Genomic DNA, 19,916 nt, shown 5'->3' with positions numbered 1-19,916 from the left:
TTCATCACAACTTTGATCCTGAACTCTGACCCATATTCATTCATCATCTACATGTTTCTTTCAAATTTGTTGTGGTTGCTCCCTTGAGGTCTGTTTGTTTGTTTCTTGCTCACACTAGCAGATTATCAGGCTGTTTGCCAGCAACATGTGCAACCTGGTTTGAATAAAGGATGATTTTCTGGAAGGCTCACTGTGTTACGTCATCCACCGGGAAAGGTAATTGCTGGTTGAAACAGATAATTCTATAGTCTTCTGAGAGGAGAGTTTCTGTTATCCCACTGGGAAAGTCCTGTCAGATTAATCAAAATGTTACCCATCAACAGTGACTGTTTGAGAGGAAAGCAGCCCAAAAACAATAGCTGTTTACCAGCATTTGAGTTAGATCCGGATTGAAATCCATCATCAACTGTAAGGCTAATTCAGGCTGACAGGATGTGACAGAATAAACAAAGAAGTTCAATACCACTTTACGGAGTGGAAACCCATCCAGAGACATTTGTAAAAGCCTCAGTCATTGTAATCTTTTAAAAGAAAATCTAACATAAAAGTAAGTAGGTTTCATTTCTCACAAAAGTGAATTTCACTGCCGAACAATAGAGCACAGCCAAAGAAATCAAAGTGATTTCCAATGTATTCTATTATATATTGGATACCAAGTGAGGCAAATTTTGTTGTGTTTCTTAAGGGCTTCCAGTTCAATTTGCACTGCTTCCAAAAGAATCAACAGAGTAGAAAAGATGCTGTTTCAGTTGCTACGTCAAAACACAAACTTCACTCTGGTTTCATCACGTATCAGTTTTTCACTTCACAGCCTGTGTGTTTTTGTCATTGAACAAATGACAAAAGGAGCAGAAAGATGTATCAGAAAGGTGACATCTATGAATGATTAACACCTTTAATTTGGTTATATGCAGTTTATAAAATCAAGGCCTTCACACATTTCTGACATGTTGTTTTACAAGACTCTTCAAATGCACTATTTTAGTGCCATCAAACAAGTCAGTAGTTAGTGCAATTAATGTCATTCTTGGCGTCATCTTGGTGAGAATATGACAAATTAGTTTTATTGTATGTGTTCATACGGCGCTGCTGATCTACGATCTGATCAAACACTCACACATACATGCAGGCACACACACAGTCACACAGCCACAGGCCCAGCACAAAACAAAACAGATGTAGGACTAATGACCCACTCGCAGAGTAAATGACAGTTGAAATAGGTTTAGAGCAATCTGGAATCAGATAAATGGACCTAATCTTGTTCTGGTCGGGACCCTGGCCGGGAAATGGCTCCTGACACCTGAGACCCTGCTACACGTCAAGGCTCAATCGAGGCTGGCGGCACAAGCCCATACATCTCCATTTTAGATGACAAGACACAAATCTGAATCCTCAAGCAGAAGAAAGCCTGGGAGGGTCGGTTGTGGTTTAGTGTGAGATTATAAGGAGGAGAAAAAGAGGCGGCCGTGGTCAACAAAGATGTAATGTGTACGTTTTACTAGATAAAGGTGACATGAGAAATGGGTCTGATTTAGGCCTCATTAAGCCAGGCTAAAGGCTGACTAAAACCCAGTCTTTTTTCTGAGAGTGGTGCTTCTTTATTCCTTCTGCCAGAGTTGACTGGTCAGAGGATTAAAACCAGTTTAATTTCTCCAAACTTCAAACATCAAGGGACAAAACACAAAAGCAAGCATTCATTTTAGATCTGCAGGGAGACAATTTTAATCAAAGCACTTTAATCCAGTTTTCTGTTACCATGAAACATTCCTTTATGTTCCACGATACAAACCAGAGACGTCCATCCACAAAAATTATATATTTATTGTTCTGTAATCACATGAATCAAACTTGTCAAGTTGATGAGCCCGTAAGAGGTGCAATTGACTACAAGAGAAATGTAAAGTAATACTCTTTATTGCTGAAATGATTAGCCAATTAACTGATTGGTCAGTGAAAAAGAAAATTGTCATATATTAGGTAAAAGAGCCCCCCAAAAAACAGTCACTGGTTACAGCTTTGCAAATGTGAGGGTTTTGTGCTATTTTTATTTATTTATTTATTTTTTTACATTTTATAGAGTGAACAATTAATCAATAATTAATCAAAATTGAAAAAATCTTTTCAGAAAAAGTCCTGAGTCTTCCCTCAGGGTCTGTGAAGATTAATGGAGAGCTATGGAGGACACGCCACCTGCACTGGCAACACTGAAATGTGCTGCCTGTGATGTCAGATGACAGAGAAATGTCAGTCTCTAATATTCACCCCATCACCTTCAGTCACCATGCCACACACACCTCATAAGATGAGAGCTAGATAGCAAAGATCAAAGTTGGAAATTGCTGTCAGAAGACGTGTTGGTAAGGCAGGAAAAGGGAGCACAGGTGCAGGAGGAGAGTGAAACTAGACAGCAGTTGGTTGGTCCCACGTATGAAACTACACCAACATTTAGGTCAGGTGTCATAGACAGGTCACATTTAATTGGGATATTTGCTGTTGATACTTTTAATTCTCTAAACAGTCTACAAGCTCCAGGTGATACAGAGTGAATGTAGCCTGTTTTGGTTAGAGTTAGAATCAAGGTCAAGGTTAATGTCAAACATCAATTTATACTTTTATCTTTTACTTTTTTCTGTCATTTTAGAATTCAGTATTAATTAAGCTTTTATTTTGTTCAGACAGAGCACTGAAGTCGCACTGGCATCAGCTGTTTGTTGTCAGCTGTCTCATTTATGCTCAGTATCATTGGTTCATTGACACAATCTGTTAAGCTATGTAAACTATGCAATTTAAGCTTTGGTATTGTTGTCTTGGTATGCTCGGCTATTCATGTATGCTTATGGCCGGGCCACACTGCCTACCTGAGCAGTGTGTGTGTATTGTGGAACATCTTGGTTTTCAGCTAAAGCATATCTGATTCTGTATCGTTATGTGTGAGGGGGCTTTGTTTTACAGCAGAATCCTTTTTGCTGCTTAAATTCTTTGAGAGTTCCCTGAAAGAGTAGAGCCCTTTCTGCCAAATGTATGCAATTCATGGTCAATTCCTTGACACAAGTGTCTCTGATTGAAATCCTTGATTAAGCAAGTAAAATGTTTAAAATTTCTGTGCTTTTTGGTGAGTAATCAACTGCCTGTAATCAACTTCTGCTCCACCTCAAAATCCAAGAACTCAAATGCAAAGTTGTAATGGTTGCAACTCTCAAAGCCCTTTAAGAATGTTATTGTCTTAAAGGGTGATGCAAGTACATTTGACTTGATTTAACCACATGCTATCCAGTTTGTCTATATAATTGTAATATTCTGTATATAACTTTCAAGCATGATTTTGTTAAACCTTAGCATTATGAATTTTCCATTAACTTAAACAACATGGAAAATTCCAACTACTTCCTTTAAAGGTCCAGTGTGTAGGATTTAGTAGCATCTAGCAGTGAAATTGCAGTTTGCAACTATTTTAATACCGCTCGCATCACCCTCCCCTTCCAAGCATGTAGGAGAAACTACAGTGGCCGCGAAACTCGTAAAAAATGCAACCAGCCCTATCTAGAGCCAGAGATTGGTTTGTCTGTTCTGGGCTACTGTAGAAACATGGTGGTGCAACATGGCGGCCTCCATCGAAGGAGACCCACTCCCTATGTAGATATAAAAGGGCTTATTCTAAGGAAATGAAAACACAACAATTCTTAATTTCCGGTGATTATACACTAATGAAAACATACTTCGAAATATTATTTTCCATTTCTGCCAATAGCTCCTCCTAAATGTTACACATTGGACCTTTAAGTATTTAAGTATTGATAGGAACTGCATTTAGATTTTGTGATTTAGATTTAATGCGATTTTAGATGAGGCAAAAGGCTTCACTTCACTGATCAGGAAGTGATTTGATCCTGATAATACAAATGCCAAAGTTGTTAATCATCTTAATCTTTCGTCTGATTGTAGAAATCTTAGTGTTGAGGATTAACATGTGCAATCATATTAACTCATACTTATTTTAATTTTGGAAAACTTAGGAAAAGGTAAAAAGAAGAAGAAAGAAAAAGCATTTTCTGCTGAAAACATCTTGCTATTGCAACTCTGTATTATAGAATGGGCCGAGCCTATTCAAGATGCATCTGAAAGTATGAATTGTTGCAAAGAAATGGGATCATATCACTTCCATAATAATAATAATGGTCATCTGTCAGTTTTAGGGCAGATTTTTAAGATTTTACTGATTGCATTAAAAGAACAGCTGGCTTTATCCCCAAGCTGTATGACTGAACGTTGAACTCGATATAATCCAACACACAGATCATCCGATGGGGCCCTTCTGATCATTCCAACATCTAGGTAGTAGTAGTAGTTCCATCTTAAAAGATTTTTTATTTTTTTTTACAGACATTGGGATCTTCATTTTATGGCAGTTCTGCTGTATTTCTCTTTTTGGTTTTGTTTTATTTATGTCATTTGTTCTCTTAAACTTTGTTTAAAAAGTGCTATATACATAAAGCTTATTATTGGTGGTGGACTAGTGCCCACTATCATCAAAGTAGTATTGCGGTTTGCAGTTGTGCAATCTTGTAGTCTATCTATTAGTCTGCTTACTGGAAAGTCTTGGTGGTGAGAGAGACAATAGCATGGCAATTTTTCGCATGCCATTTTCAATTTTCACATCAGAGGGTATACTCATGCTACTGATAAACTATCATTTAATTAAACCATACATAATAAATGTGCTCTACGGTTATGGCCATTTATCACCTGCCAGTGTCAGTAAATACTTAGGTATTAACGGAATTTAATACCTAAATAGGAAAAGCATCTCTTTGCTTAGCTGCAGGTTATGATGAATAGTTACATAACAGCTTGATTTGATCATTTCTTCTTTAACTTGAGTGATAATTGATCAAGAAACCTTTAAATGCACATCTGCACCTAGAAGATAACTCTTCAAGATTTAACAAGTTTGGAAAAATACAAGGCTCGCAGATTAATACAGCCATAAATCGAGTGTAAAACCACAGTTCTTATCAGATACAGACACAGTGAAGTTCATTACTCCAGCTGAGTGCTTCACTCATAATGCATCAGGGGTGAAAACCTCTGAAACACTTTCTGTTTGTTTAGGATCAAGTGAAAGGACCTGTTATGTGTGCAGACATAATACAGATTTGAACTATTTTCATTCATTTTATGGCTACCTGTCTTCAGCAATTTCTATTAAGAGGCCATGACACTTCACAGATGTATTTAGACAGCTGGTGTGTTGAAAGATACAGATCAAATTTGTCTCATTCAACAAGAGATGGAGTTTGATATACTTTCATTAGCTTTGTTGGCTTTGCGATTCGTTACACAGGAGGGCAGATTCAAGTGGTATTAGAGATTGTGACACATGGCGGTACTATGATTTATTCTTTTAATTAAGATGTTAAATGTGACAGATTAGTCTTGGCAATTACATGCTGATTTGAACATATGTAAAGACTGTAGATTACTATATAGATGCACAGTGTGTGGCATAATTAAGAACTCTAAACTGCTTTATTTGAAAAGCATAGAAAACATTTCCTATTGTAATATAAGCTGCACATGCTCGATCTCAAAACAAACATAAAGCAGAGAGGTTGGTATTTGCTGGTCAACTCTCAGTGGCTCAGTAGCTTATGTTCCTGAAAACTGGGAAATGCTATCCTCCCCCATTTTCTTTTAGCTTTACTGTACAGTGTTTTAGTGTCTAGAGTGCCTAATGTACAGTAAAGTATCACATTCCATGGCAAACAACCAGATATGTTCCAGTTACTCATTAGAGCTAAACAATACCGGGATGATGACTCAAGACTAATATCACCCTCGGATGTAATTGCACTGGAACATTCAGCTGTCTGGAGGAAACAGACAAGATTTTGAATTGACATCTCAAACCTCCCCTTACAGAATGAGACGTGAAATCATGAACTCAGGACAAGACATGTGGTGATCATAAAAATTCTGAGCGAGTTCCTCCAATTTCACGGCCATGACTCTTGCATAAAGTTTAAGGTGACAGTGTATACACACTGACATCAATGTCACTTTTTCCCCCACTTCATTATAATTAATCGCATATCTCTAGGGCACACAGAGAGAGCAAGAGAAGCAAGTTGAAGCCAGGACGGCTGTAATCTGACATTGATGTACAGCAAAAATGGAAGTCCTCGTTCACCTTCCCTTTGTTCCGGGGAAAGGGAAGTGGTGTGTGAAAGGGTGTAATTAATGAACCTACAAATAGCTCCAGTTTCATTTAATGACAATCTATGTGTTAAGAGGCAGTACCCTTTGTTACTGTGGGTGTGGGAGTGCTGGCAAAACAGGCTCCCAATAGAGCTTTGACAGGTAATTCTGCATTTTGAAATGGTAATGAAGCAGAATGCATCATTACCATTTAGACCTAAGGGACTAACATGTTGAGCGTCCTTCAGGGTGTAAAAATGTAATGCTCTTGATCATCAACGAGGCCACTGGCAACAGAGTATCAGCGGGTGCGAAGGTCGAGAACTGTATCTGTGTGACTTACCCCAGGATTTCACCAGTGCAGGCAATTTCTAATTGCTGCTTTAAACAGGGCAAATGAAGCTGGCATGACGAATTGTGTCAAAACAAGTCTGTAGGCTGGTGCTCAGTTAATTTGTGAGACACAGAGACGTATTTGGTGCCAGGAAGAGCTCACGCGTAATTAATATCATTTCCCAGGTAGCAACTTGCAAATGATGTATTTTACTGCATACCGTGCACGGTGCATTGCAAGGCAGGCAGACTGCTCCTTGTCTCATTTAAACTGAACCTGGACAATGCAGAGTCTGTACTGCTGCTGCATATGATGAGCGTTATAAAAAGGAAACGTTATTGGCGTCTCATTTAATGAAAAATGCTGATTTTGATGTTGTATCAGATTGCTACCATAAATGAGACGCTTTCCTCTTCAGAGAGATTTTACACATTGTGTTTAATTAATTTTTCACATCAGACAAATTCTAAGACCATATTCTTAGTCTCTTATCTGTCAGTCCAAAAAAGGTTTCTGGCACCATCGCTGCCCATCTATTTTCACAATATGCTTATCTCAGTCTCCGAAAGATTCTCATTGTTCTTCCGCTAATCCTCCAAATCTGCAGGATGACTCAGAAGTTAACCACACTCTCTTGTGCCAATACAATTCCGTTCTGTATTATCCTCCAACAGGAGCCACACATCATTTTTCCCTCTGAAACAATGCACCCGAAATGACTCCTTGTCTGCCAAACAGATGATAAAATGCCCAGCTGTGAGTTTTAATAATGCTCACTGGCAAACACAAGTCAAAGGAACAGTGAAAGATATAATGGCGCACTTTGTTATAATGAAGCTCATTGTCTTGTGGGTGACCCGATACAGAAATGGTCTGCTTTGCTCGGTGAGTCTACTTGTAATACTTAACTCTGTTGTGCAACTAGGACAATAAAGAAAGAGTCAATCTGCAGTACGTTTCTTGGATAACCAGAAAAATAATAAACAAGTCTACTTATAGTGCATACTTCACCTGGATAACCAGGAAAGAAAGGAAAATAATAAAAATGCTTTGCCTACTGAGTTATATAAAATGCATGTCACTGACAGCTTCCATACATGTTATTCTTGATCCTTGACCAGACCTAGTCATTCAAAACCTTCAAAGCCAATTGAGATGAATCCATAGGAATGTAATGCATTCTTCGTGAGGGGCTGGCTAGTGGCAGTCACCTGTTAACCTTCACGGTCACAGGAATTTTGTCATTATGGAAAAAGATGCTGGCAACCTTAATACAAAATCATGGCAAGCTGTGACATTCCTGCGCAAGTGTTGGTGCTTTTCAGCATGGCCCCTGATCTCCAAGGTCTATTTTGGACAGCACATTGGTCCCCAAAGCCCCCTTACCCCGTGTCTCTCTATCTCCATCTGACCAACTGCACACTGTCACATAATACACTGTCTGCCTTTAATTACTGTCTGGAAGTATCAGGGTTAAGGGTCACACATTCCACTGGGAGCCTCTGTGTATGTGTGTGCTGTATGTGTGCATGCTTGAGTGTCTCAACTCAATGTGCAGAATGTCCTCTGTATGATGACTGGAGTATTGAGGGAAGTGCCGAATTCCACAACACTTTTTCCCCTTGCTCATCACGTATTGCACACCCTTGACCTGCGACTACATCAGCCCCCCGGACCTGTTTTAGGAGTGCAAATGGTTTGCAAGGAGCCACCGGGAGGCGCAGAGAATGTGTTGGAGCTGTGATCGCGAGTGTCTAATTTAAGTATGAGACAAAATTCTGAAATGATATCAGACACAATTTAATCCGTTGTGATATGCAACCCAAACCCAAAAAAGGTTGTTGCCCTTGAGGTTAAAGCCCTGCTATCCCCAGGGCTCAACTTCTACTTTCCCTGACAAGAGACAAGATTAGCCAGCTGTACTAAAGACCAAACTGCTGTCGGCAAAAGCAGCTAATTTGAGCTCTTATCTAAAAGTGAAAAAGGTAAAATTATTTCCACACGGCGTTAAAAGTCCTTAGCTATTGGCTTTTATAGGAAAACATCAAGTGTATCCTACACCCCCACTATCTAAACCGTGAGGCCAACACTGTACATACATGAGGGTAGAAACAAAGGAGGCCGGTCAGAGATATGAATAAACCCCCAACAGCCCACCCTGTCATTTGACTATAAATATGATTGCATAAATCAGCTAGTGGCCTTTCATGCTCCACTGTCACCAGCAAGCCATCAGTCCGCTCAGGCTATAAATTAAAGCAAACAAACTTAGGTGTCGGGCTACAGTAATTGGGTTTGCTGTCTGGCTTTGGTGAGTTGTTATGCGTAATCATAAAATTCAATGACTAAACATAATGGTGTTTTCATGATGAGAAGACAGGGAAGCACAGGGGTGGATTTGAATACGCTTTAGCTGAGATTTAGCAGCTCTACCTTCAGCGTTGTGACCAGCATCATTTTTATTGAGTTTTTATTAAATGCTCAGAGTCGCCAGCGCAATTCCACACAGGCAGAAATAACATATTGTTGAATGCTGATGCACTGCTCTCTGAAAACATAATCTAGTGACGGGGCAAAAATAGGCTGTTTATCATGGGATCTGTTGACTAAACTGTCTCAGGCCATTAAGCAGATCCCTGAGATACTGATTACTAGGGGGGACGAAAACATAAAATGCAAATGCTTACAATGACTGAGGTGCAAGGCCATGATGCACATTCCACTCAATCTAGGAAAACAATGATGTAACACTTGGATGGAGCAAAAAGAAAGACTCTTCATACTCGACATTTTCATTACAAGGAGGTGCACAACAGGACATCAATTCCACTCACTGGTTATTCAATACAATATGCATATATAAAGCTACTGAATTATAAATGATGCACTTAAAGTGAAAGCATGAGGATATTTATTGATTAGGCCTCTTACATCTGTCATATGACCCACAGATTATCACATGATCTGCACAGATTGCCTTACTCTCAGCGCTTCACTGGCGACAGAACTGAACATAGGAGCCTGTCTTCCAATGAAAAAATGTGTTGATCCGTTGATGAGGAGATCCTTTATCAAGTTCCCTTGACCATGACCATGTTCAGGACCATATGCAGCTGGTAAAGAAACATAAGCCTATAACAGGAACAACAACAACACGCAGAATTAACAGCTACAAGTAGCAGCTACTTCAGGAGCAGTGGATGGTTTACTGCCTTGTCATCAGATAAAACTATGTCAGTCAGTTATGGCTGCAACTAAGGATTATTTTCAGTATCAAACCTGTTTTTTTTTTCAACATTTTATGTTGTCAAAGTCTGACAGTCTGAACTCCTTCCTAAGAGGTTTTGTGGTGCTACGACAATGTCATGCAACGTCCGCCTTTGCTTCTGACGGACATCAGTCATTATTCCCACGACCACAAGAGGCCCTTGCCAGAAAAACATAAACACATTTGCTTCCTATCCTTTATGAAAACTCAATAATAGTAATGACAGTTATGTATTACAACTGTATTAATAATAATAATAATGATACAGACTTCAATTCAATGAAAAGGTCTTGCATGCAAAACATGACAAACGTTGCTGTCAACACTTCTCTGATCTTCTTTACAGGGATTACTTGTTACACAACAATGAACAAACCAACAAAAAATGCAATTGGAGCAACAGGCGTTCTGTCATTGACGGTTTGGCAACTGCATATCAAGAAGGCAAAAGGAGAAACTTTGAAAAACTAGTGCAAAAGTTAAAAAACAATCTGTAATTTGCCAATTATTTTCATTTAAATTCTGTCAAGTGTGTTGGCTGTTTTTTTTTACTGATGATTATAAAACGTCAAATAACATGTCGCAATATCTACATGAAGAAGTGGTGGTGACTCCTGGATTAGCACACGCCGTTCTCATACAGACAAGGGTTGGATGATAACAAAAAACAATTTCCTGTGAAGTCCCATCTACAAGATGTGATGCACTGCAATGCTGCCACTTTTTTCTCTTATCCAACCAAGGCTTAGATGCCTTCTCTTCTACCGGGTTGCCTTATCCTCCTCAAGCATCTGTTTTTTAAGCCAGGCAGCTTAAGCACAGATTAATGGAGAGTCCTAGAGTTCTTGCAGTGAGGGCACAAAATAGAAGTCTTGGCTTGAATTTTGGCATCAGGACCTGCATGCAGCGAGTCGCCATTATCAGCAACATATCTGTTAGGCTGCTGAGACAGCAAGTTTGCTAACATCAACGCTTTGACTTATCTCAGTGTTGTACTTTTCAGTTCTTCGGGCAGCAACATCTTGAAATGAGTACCCATGGGTGTTCACTGTATGGTAACTTCATTTCCATTTGGGCCATTTGCTGCCTTCTTTGGTTTTGCTGGTGTGTGAAACATTGGTGTAAATGTGCTGTAATAAGATAGTTGTCTTGTACTTTCATTATCTTCAAGAAAAGCTGAAACAGCTTCTGTTGTAGATGGTGCTGTAGTATAGGCCTATTGGCATTTATTACCCAATCAATACTCACCTTAATCTAATTTAGTGGGAAGTAGTGAACTCTTTTACTTTATCCCCTCCCCCTCTCACTGAGCCGGGCTCTGGTAAGGCCTCTCATTTTCTCATTCTACTGCCAGGCTTTTCATTCTACAGACAGATACAATGTTCCTGATGCCCTGCAGTGACTGTTCTCACGCTTTCTCCCTCACTGCTCTGAAAAAAGGAAAAAAAAAAAAAAAGAGTGTCTTTTCCCGAGCCCTTTCTCTTTCTTTCCCCCAGGAAAAGAGGGTTAGAGGGGTGGTGATGAGGGGGTGGCAGCGATCCAGCCACAACCCCTCCCTTAAGTGTAGCTGCGACCCTGTGGGCCGTGCCTGCTCCCCAATCTACCCAATCGCTGTAAAATGTGCCGAATGAAACGCCGAATGAAACGTCTTTTTTAAGTGAGCCGAGTATGAAACGGTAGCTCTGACATAGTGAACGTGCCTGAACTACCAGCAATGATGTTTAATCAGAGATTAAATGCACACTGCATTACATTCCCCAGCCTGGCACAATGACAGCTTCCTCATAATTCTCCACTATTTCCAGGAAATGTAGACTGCAGAGAAGCTCCCTGAGGTCAGGTCTAACTATGTTTATATCTGTTAATTATCTTTTTTCCTGTTGCTCTTGCTGATTTATTTACCTCCTTTTTTTCATCTAATTCGAAGTTTACTTTCATTTGTAATTCTTGCTCTCTATATTGCACCAGCAATCATGAGGCCATCACTGGACCACATGCTGTGTGACCATGCTGTACCAATTCAAACTGGTAATTCCTATGCAAATCTTGCATTAGAAGTAAAGCCATTAAGCTTAATGTATTGGAAACATCCCAACGTCAAACACTAATATCTCATCTCTTCTAATCTTGTTGCCTGGTTGACTTGTTGATAATTGACTAGCAAAGAAGATGCATGGTTATTAGCCTGTAACCTCTTTTAATGCCTTCAACTTCTAGGGATGGGTGAGCCCACTGCCATCAGTCTATGTTTGCTGAGTGATATTGCCCTCTGTATCTCTGGCAGTGAGTGTTTACACAGCAGGGGCCAAACTCAAGAGTAACAGAACTATCCACAATGCCTAATTTTGCTTTCAGTGTCCCTGCATGTCTTCATATGTGGCAATTTTCATTCAGGACGGAAGCATGCAAAAGTCTGATTTGGTCTGATATTCACAGATTTTGTTCCCACTGCAGCACTTCATTGATGACATTATAGTGCATGTACCATTTGCGTTTTTAAGCAATCAAGCTCAGTCTCTGGGAACAGATTGCCCTTGTGGTTGGTATGACTGTGAAGTGAGATTTATGGCCCAGTGAAACTGTTGAATGAACAAATCAATAGATTGGTGTCTGATATAGTGTGTTGCATTCAGATACACCTCCATGCACCATTGTTCTGTGTCCACCTCTAAGACAGACAATTCTTCATTGTCATTTTGTGAGACATGACATTCACAGCACACCTTCAACAATAGGCCTTTTGTGCCTTTTGTGAATGCCTGAAAACACTTTGAGGCAGCTGATATAGATATAAACGGTCATTCCTCTACTTACTTATAGAGTTAGATTATTAACCAGTGCTGGAAGGAGCAGTCAGCCCTTTACTTCAGCAAATGTGTCAGTGCAACAATAGAATAATACTCAATTAAAAGTAAAAGCCTTACATTCAAGATTCTGCTTTAGTATGAAAGTATTCACATTAATGTGTTAAAGAAACAAATGAAATATCACTTTCGACAATTTCTTGGAAGTCCACCTGGCAACTCTGCCATATGTACGGGTGGGGGGGGCAGACTAAACAGTCTGCTGTGGTAATCAACTAGTAACTTCCTAAGTGTGTGATTTACATTTAGGAAGGATCTTTAGGCTGCATTACAGTCAGACTCCATTGCTGTTACTGCACCTTGTCCATTCGTGTGCTTGTGTATGCGTGCGTAGCACCACACAACTGCGTCTCCACCAGGTCTTATCGAGTATCGTAATCGAACAAAATGATGATAGGACAATCTGAAAATGTAGACGATCGCCCGAGCCTAGTCAAGACTAGGCTTCCTATTAGTTGGATTGAGTATTTTAAACTCCGACATTGCATCAGATTTTATAAGAGTTTTGTATGTTTTGCTTATAAAAAATCATACTGCAACAAGTAATTATAGCTGGGTGATAAACATAATATAAACAAGGAGCAACAAGTGTAATGGTTCCTTAAATTTTGTGGTTTAGAAGCATAAAGTCTCATAAAATGTAAATGAAAGGAAAACTAACTGTAAATACTGTACTTAAGTAAATGTACATAGTTACTGTACTATCCATCTAACACCATAAGATGTATACTGACTGCAGTGCGGATATTTTAACATGCCGTTTCATCTCGCATGTAAAGGCATCCAGATCAAAACACTCCAGAGGTGAAACGAGAGTACATCCATCTGTGGCATATATTTTACACTGTACACTGTAATGGAGCAGCTGTAATGCCTTCCTGTACCAGACAACCTCCATATCCCATCTCTATTAATATGCAAACATCTGCCTCCTCTCTTTACGAGGTGTGAATTTCAAATTTCCTCAACAGCATCTTCAAGCCAACGGTGCTCAGTTGGGGTTTGGCCCGCTAAACATTTACCAGCTGTTGACCCTACGGATGATGGCTGTGTGTAACAGAGCGCCATAAGAGATGACAACAGTTGCCACACTGGTCCTCTGTGTCCACTTTCACAGGAACCTCTTTATCTGTTTCACTGTCTTAAGTAGACAGACTACTCAATGAGGGGAGTTTCTCTAACCCACAGATGTTGTGTGAGACACACTGTGGGACCTATTAAAAGCTTTGTTGCCAGATTCCAACTCAACATTTAAAAAAAGTTAAGTTGTATTTAGATGCTCAAGGTCACGTTGTGGTCTTTTCTTTTCAAGTTGATGAGTGATTGTGTTATTGACAAAAGGCAAGAGAATGAAGAAGAAAAAGCTTTGTGGTATCTTCATTGTCAGAGCAAGCATGTAAAATGCACTACAATGGGGCTCTATTCATTGGCCACAGTGACAAGCTCTTGTTCTTTAGAACCCGAAGGAAAAATCAATACTGTGCGAATGTAGCCCTCTGTCCCTTCATCCATCCACCTCTCTTTTCTGTTATTTCTATCTCAGTTTGGAGAGTTTTGCTTGCTCTCAGACCAGCACCCCTACCACCACCACCACCACCACCAATCCCCCACTATGTCAAAGGTCTGCATTGCTCTGTCCCAGCCCTCACCCACAAATTAGACCCAGCATTTGAGTGTAGTGCATGCACTTCATATTATGGGAGCGTTCAAAGCTCTCTGCGTAAATCATCAACATGTGATGAGCATGCAAAGCATATTAGAAGGTTTGTTAACTGTCTGATTGGAGAGAAATTCTGCTATTTGTTGGTAAGTATTTCCTGTTTATTGTTTCTGCTAATTAGACACCTAAATTCATGACTCTTCAGTTTGATGATGATGAATATGATGCACTACCAGCAATTCAGGCTGAAAATCTGTATGGTAATTTAGCATATGAGATGAGGTCATTTGGCCAAATGCACTGGTAAAATTCATATTTAACCCTTTCCAAGACTCTAACACAAATCTGATTGAACAACAGAGAGAAAGAGAGAGAGAGAGAGAGAGAACAAGTAAAGGCTTGTACAGCAATAGTAAAAGGGTAGGGAGAATGATAAATAATAAGTAATAATAATGATGAAAATAGAAGATGTGGGTGATTTTAGTCTCGTGGGGTTGTAAATTGAGCATTTTTCCAATTCATGATTTCAGTATAACCATGTGTTAAAATGTTCATCATCTGAATCTGATGGTGTACGACAGCTTTTATGCTTTCATAAAAGTCCTAAAACATCCTATAAACAGTGTATAATTGTTTGACAAAACAATCCAAACTCAAGATCGACTTAATAGCTTTTTCTGGAGCTTTCAACCATATCACCTAGTCTTCATCAGTGGATAGAATTTGCTCAGTCGTCATGTACTGTAGATGGATCTGTTGACAAGCAAACTAAGGGGCTGTTATGCCATCCATTGCACCTTTAGGACTTCTCGTACATGTTGATTTGAAAGTTAACCAAAAAGGTAAATTCTTGTAAACAGTAAACAATCCTGACTCTAGGTCCACTTGCTAGCCTTTTCTGGAGCTTTTTTCTGTGTGATATGGTTGAAATCTTGGCTAGTAAGTTGGCTGTTGTTTGTCAAACTACTATTTCCAAGATCAAGCATGACCTTTCATGCTTTGATTTCTTTGAGTGTGGGACAGGATGAAAGCCTGAAAAAGTGTAGAAATCTACATTCAATGAATGTTAATCATATTCAGATCTGGTCATTGTGGAGGGATTAGAAGGCATTTGACATCATTCTTGTGTTTATGAAACTACATTTAAATAAATTTTACTGTGTGTACTGAGGTGGTACCTTCTTGCAATACAGGAATGTCATAGAGAACAGTTTTGGCACCATAGGGTGCTTCAGTTAAATGGCATCATGTTCTTTGGCTGTTATATGACCGTGCAAAGCAATTATCACACCTAATGTTTCCCATGGCTGCTTACATCACTGCAGATCCACCACCATGTTTAACAGCTGGTAACAGACTTTGTGAGCTATTGATATCCTTTGGTTTTTCCTGTCCACATGTAGGGGAAATAGTAAAAATGAATCTTTAGACCATGTAATGTTTTTCCACCACATCTTTCCATCTTTAATGCTTCTTAGCCAAGGTTATGTCTTTTGTCTGTGGGAATACAATTAGCTTTCAAATGGCAACCCTGCCATATGTACCAGGCTTCTGAATCTCACAAAGCAATTTCAGATCAGATTTTGATTCAGTTCTGTGCTTAATTTAGAGGCTACATTTTTGAGTTGGTTAGCAACTGTTGTGTTAAGTGTCAGTCTGTGTCAGAGCTTCAACTAGTGACCAGTGTTACTCTTTGCTGATGCAGTTTGTCAGTCTTTGGCAGATGATTCTGAAGTCAGTGTCCCTTGTCACATTTTGCAGTTTTCTAACAAATGTTTCTGCAATTGGTCAATTTTTTTGCCTCTTTGGGATATAAATTGATGTCATAACCTTTTCATGCCTAAAGAGACAGCCTGCTAGCTGACTTTGTAATTGTGATCAGAAGTGGTTAGAGTAGCCAAAAACTACTCAAGTAAAAGTACAAAAGTATTTACTGAAAAAATGACTTGAGCAGCGAATAACTTAACTAAGAAAAAAAATACTGGCACACTCTTTTTCTTTTCTTTTCTTCCCCCCCCCAAGTCTTTTATTTGATGTTGATATGACTGGAATTATTTCAACCACAGACAGTCTTCCTCTGGTAAAGGTAAAGAAGTGAACATACACCTGTATTTATTTGTGATATTTTTTCCTGGTCTGTATCTCTCAAGTGTGATCACAAAATATTACATTAATATTATACTCTGTTAAGTACACCAATAAATGATCTTGTGCATGTGCATAATAGACCATGTCTGTTATGTCAAAAAGTAAATATAAGGAGTGTCAACATGTTACAGTGTCTTTAAACTTTGATAATTCCAGTATAGATGTCCCAAGTCCCAGTTCCCATCACAGACCGCCACAGATCAGATGTGAGGCCACCACATCCAGGTCTCTCCTATCACATGAAGACAATAAGTGGCCAAGAAGTGGCCAAATCTGTCTCTAATCTTTCAGAAAATGGCTTATATCAGATGACTCATTTAGGCTAATTAGGAAATAATGCTGTGATGTTTCATCATTAATTGCTTATTAAATACAGGTGTGTTCACTTCTTCACTTTGACCTGAGGAAGACCATCTGTGGTTGAAACATTATTTCAGTCATGTCCACATGAAATAAAAGTAGTTTGTCTTTTTTTTTCATGTGCATAATTTGGTCTCTACTTTTCTGTCTCTTTTCATCAGGCTGCATGAATGAGCATGACTAGTTAAATGCACACTGCTCGCACACGTTAGCTGGAGTATTTACATTACGGCAGAAAACAGGAGTAGTACTAGTTTTGAAGCATGATATGCTGTGTGTATATATTATTAGACTTATTAGCATTAACTCAACAGACAGCTCAGTGTCAGCATGGTTCTCTGTACTGACCTCACACCAGCGTTCACAATCGGAGACTGTAAATATTAGCTGCTAGCACTATTTGAAAGCCATACTTCTTCTGTAGCCTCAGCCATTATGCTGCTTTGAACAGAGCCATGTGGAGGTGTGGCTGCGGTAGGAAAACAGAGCGCCAGAAGACCTGGGACCACCTGACCACCTGCCTCTTAACGGATCATAAATGCATAAAGTAATAAGTAAATAAAAGAAGCACGATGAATGTATCCAAAATGTAACAAAAGTAATGATTTTTCTGTAAGAACAGTAAAAAGTATGCTGAATTAAAACTACTCCAACAAGTACAATTTACTCAAAAAAGTGACTTAAGTACATGTAATGGAGTAAATGTAACTCGTTACTACCCACCTCTGTGTGTGATTTATTTATGCTCCCTCTGTTTCAGTGTCTATGGTGATGAGAATATGATTCATGTTTTCGGATATTGCACTCACTTCTGTCCTTTCTTTGACCTGCTGCATGTCTGCCTTGTAATTGTGGTGCAGGAATTTTTTAAGAGCTTCATTTCAAGTCTCAGAGGAGGCCAAGAACCACCAAGGGAGTTTCCTCCTCGAAACACCACTGATCAGAAACCACATCAAAACTCATCGAATTTCACTGAAACACAGAAAAACAGAGGGCCTGGAATTACCCTTTGAAACGTTAACAATCTGGGGACTGAAATAACCTTTCAGGAGTTCCTAATTTTGCCTTAAGCTCTGGTTTAGATTCATAGTGGGTTAGAGCTCATCAGACAAGCTGTGTTTAGTGCTAACATTTGTGCTTGTTTATTTGGCCATATGTTTTCTAACCTCACAAAATGTTCATTTTCAGTTCCAGTAAATAGACAGTAAATCCACCCAAATACAAGTTTCGCAGGCATTATGTTATTCCCTGTCCCTTTTATTGGGATATTACTATTGTATGTTCTTTCTGTTCAATTAATTAACATGCATTAATTAACAAGAATTAACATTCTTGATGATTTCAAACATTAGGGTCTATTTTTTTCTACTGTTTTGTTTAGGTAATGATTTGCTTGTTCACATTTCTAAACTGTCCAATTTCACAAAGGGTACTTTTTTTTAAAGAAAAGAGCCAACGACAGGGTGAGAGGAAGAGAAAGGGTCAGCAGGAGTCAATTATGCAGAGACTGAAGTTTGTCTACGATAATGTGATGTGTGTGGTCTGAACATTAAGCCTCCATAGTGTGAATGGGTGCAAATGTTTTTCAAAATTGTGGCAACTTGCCTTTTGATCACAAAAATTAATTAGGTGACCTAGCTGCCTCAGTCAATCTACAGAGTGTGGCGTTGATGTTGAGGAGCTCCCTTAATTCAAAGATGTTGAAGCTGACCACTGATAATATTGGTTTCATTATTTAATCATCAGGGATGAGAACATGGACATAATTAAATGTGTCACCACTGGTGATACCATGATTGTTTAGGAGAAAATCTAGCAAAGTCTGACTGACCTTCAGTAGAGAGGAAGTACAGATTGGTAACAAATAAAAAAAATAAAACAACAGAAAGTGTCTTAGTAAGCCTCCAGAACAGCTTCACTGCTCCTTGGCACAGATTCACCAAGTCTCTGAGCTCTACTGGAAGACTGAAACACCAGTCTTCCAAAACATATTCCCTAATTTGGTGTTTTGATAATGGTAGTGGAGAGTGTCGTCTAACATGCTAGTCCAAAATCTCCTGTGCGTGTTCAGTTGGGCTGATTTCTGGTGACTGCAAAGACCATACCATATGATTCATGTCATTTTCATGTTCATTAAACCATTCAATTACTTTTTTTGCACTTATTTCACAGTGGAAATGTTTCATCATAGAATAATGGTGATCCATGGTGTTCTCCAAAGACACATATAAACGTATATGCAGGTCTATACAGAGAGGGTGGTTAAAGGTAACCGTAGGTTGCAAAGGCTTGCAGAAGAGCCTACATGTGGACCTGTGCTTTAAGAAAGCTGATTGGTTGATCCAACTCCTGTCGGGTGGTGGGTTTGAAATGGAAAAGAAAAAACACAATCGTTTTACTCAAAATCTGTACAAGTATAAAAGAAACAGCCACACAAACATCTCCAATGATCCATGTGCATTAGTGAAGCTTTTACTCATTTATTAAGGTTTTTCCTTTAATTTGTCAACAGTCTGTATCTTTTGAAAGCTATGTGTAAACAGGGTCCACCACCATTTTTGAAGTGATGGATCAAATTATTTTAACGAGCAATGCTCCCCGCAGGCTCTGTCTGCAGTCCTCCTGAACTTGGCTCACTATTCTTTAATTTACTGTCGACATATGAATCATCAATTTTGAATGAAGATCTTGCTGAGTCTAGAAACAACAGCCTGAAGTTAAACAGCGCCATCTTGTTCTCTGCTGATTGACAGCTTTCTTCTGCAAATAGCATAAACATGAATGTCACAGACCCATTTGAAAGACATATAGCGCCCTGATAATGTTCAATTTTCCAGCAGCTATACTGAATCCAATGAGCATTTTCCTATTTATGCCCTCATGTTTTCTGATTTGAGTGGATATATGAAGTATTCTCTAGCAAAGGTAATGGGTTCTGTCAGTGCATTCTCTCTCCAGCTACTTATTACCCTCCACGCACTTGCCCATCAATATCAAAGTCACTGGTGAACAAAAATACACCAGTAAACTTTCTCAGATGTCTCTCAAACAGCTTCAATCAAAACAAGTCAATATACATTACAT

The sequence above is a fragment of the Siniperca chuatsi genome, linkage group LG13 (assembly GCF_020085105.1).
Source record: "Siniperca chuatsi isolate FFG_IHB_CAS linkage group LG13, ASM2008510v1, whole genome shotgun sequence".
Classification (NCBI taxonomy): domain Eukaryota; kingdom Metazoa; phylum Chordata; class Actinopteri; order Centrarchiformes; family Sinipercidae; genus Siniperca; species Siniperca chuatsi.
Note: the sequence above shows the minus strand (reverse complement) of the source record.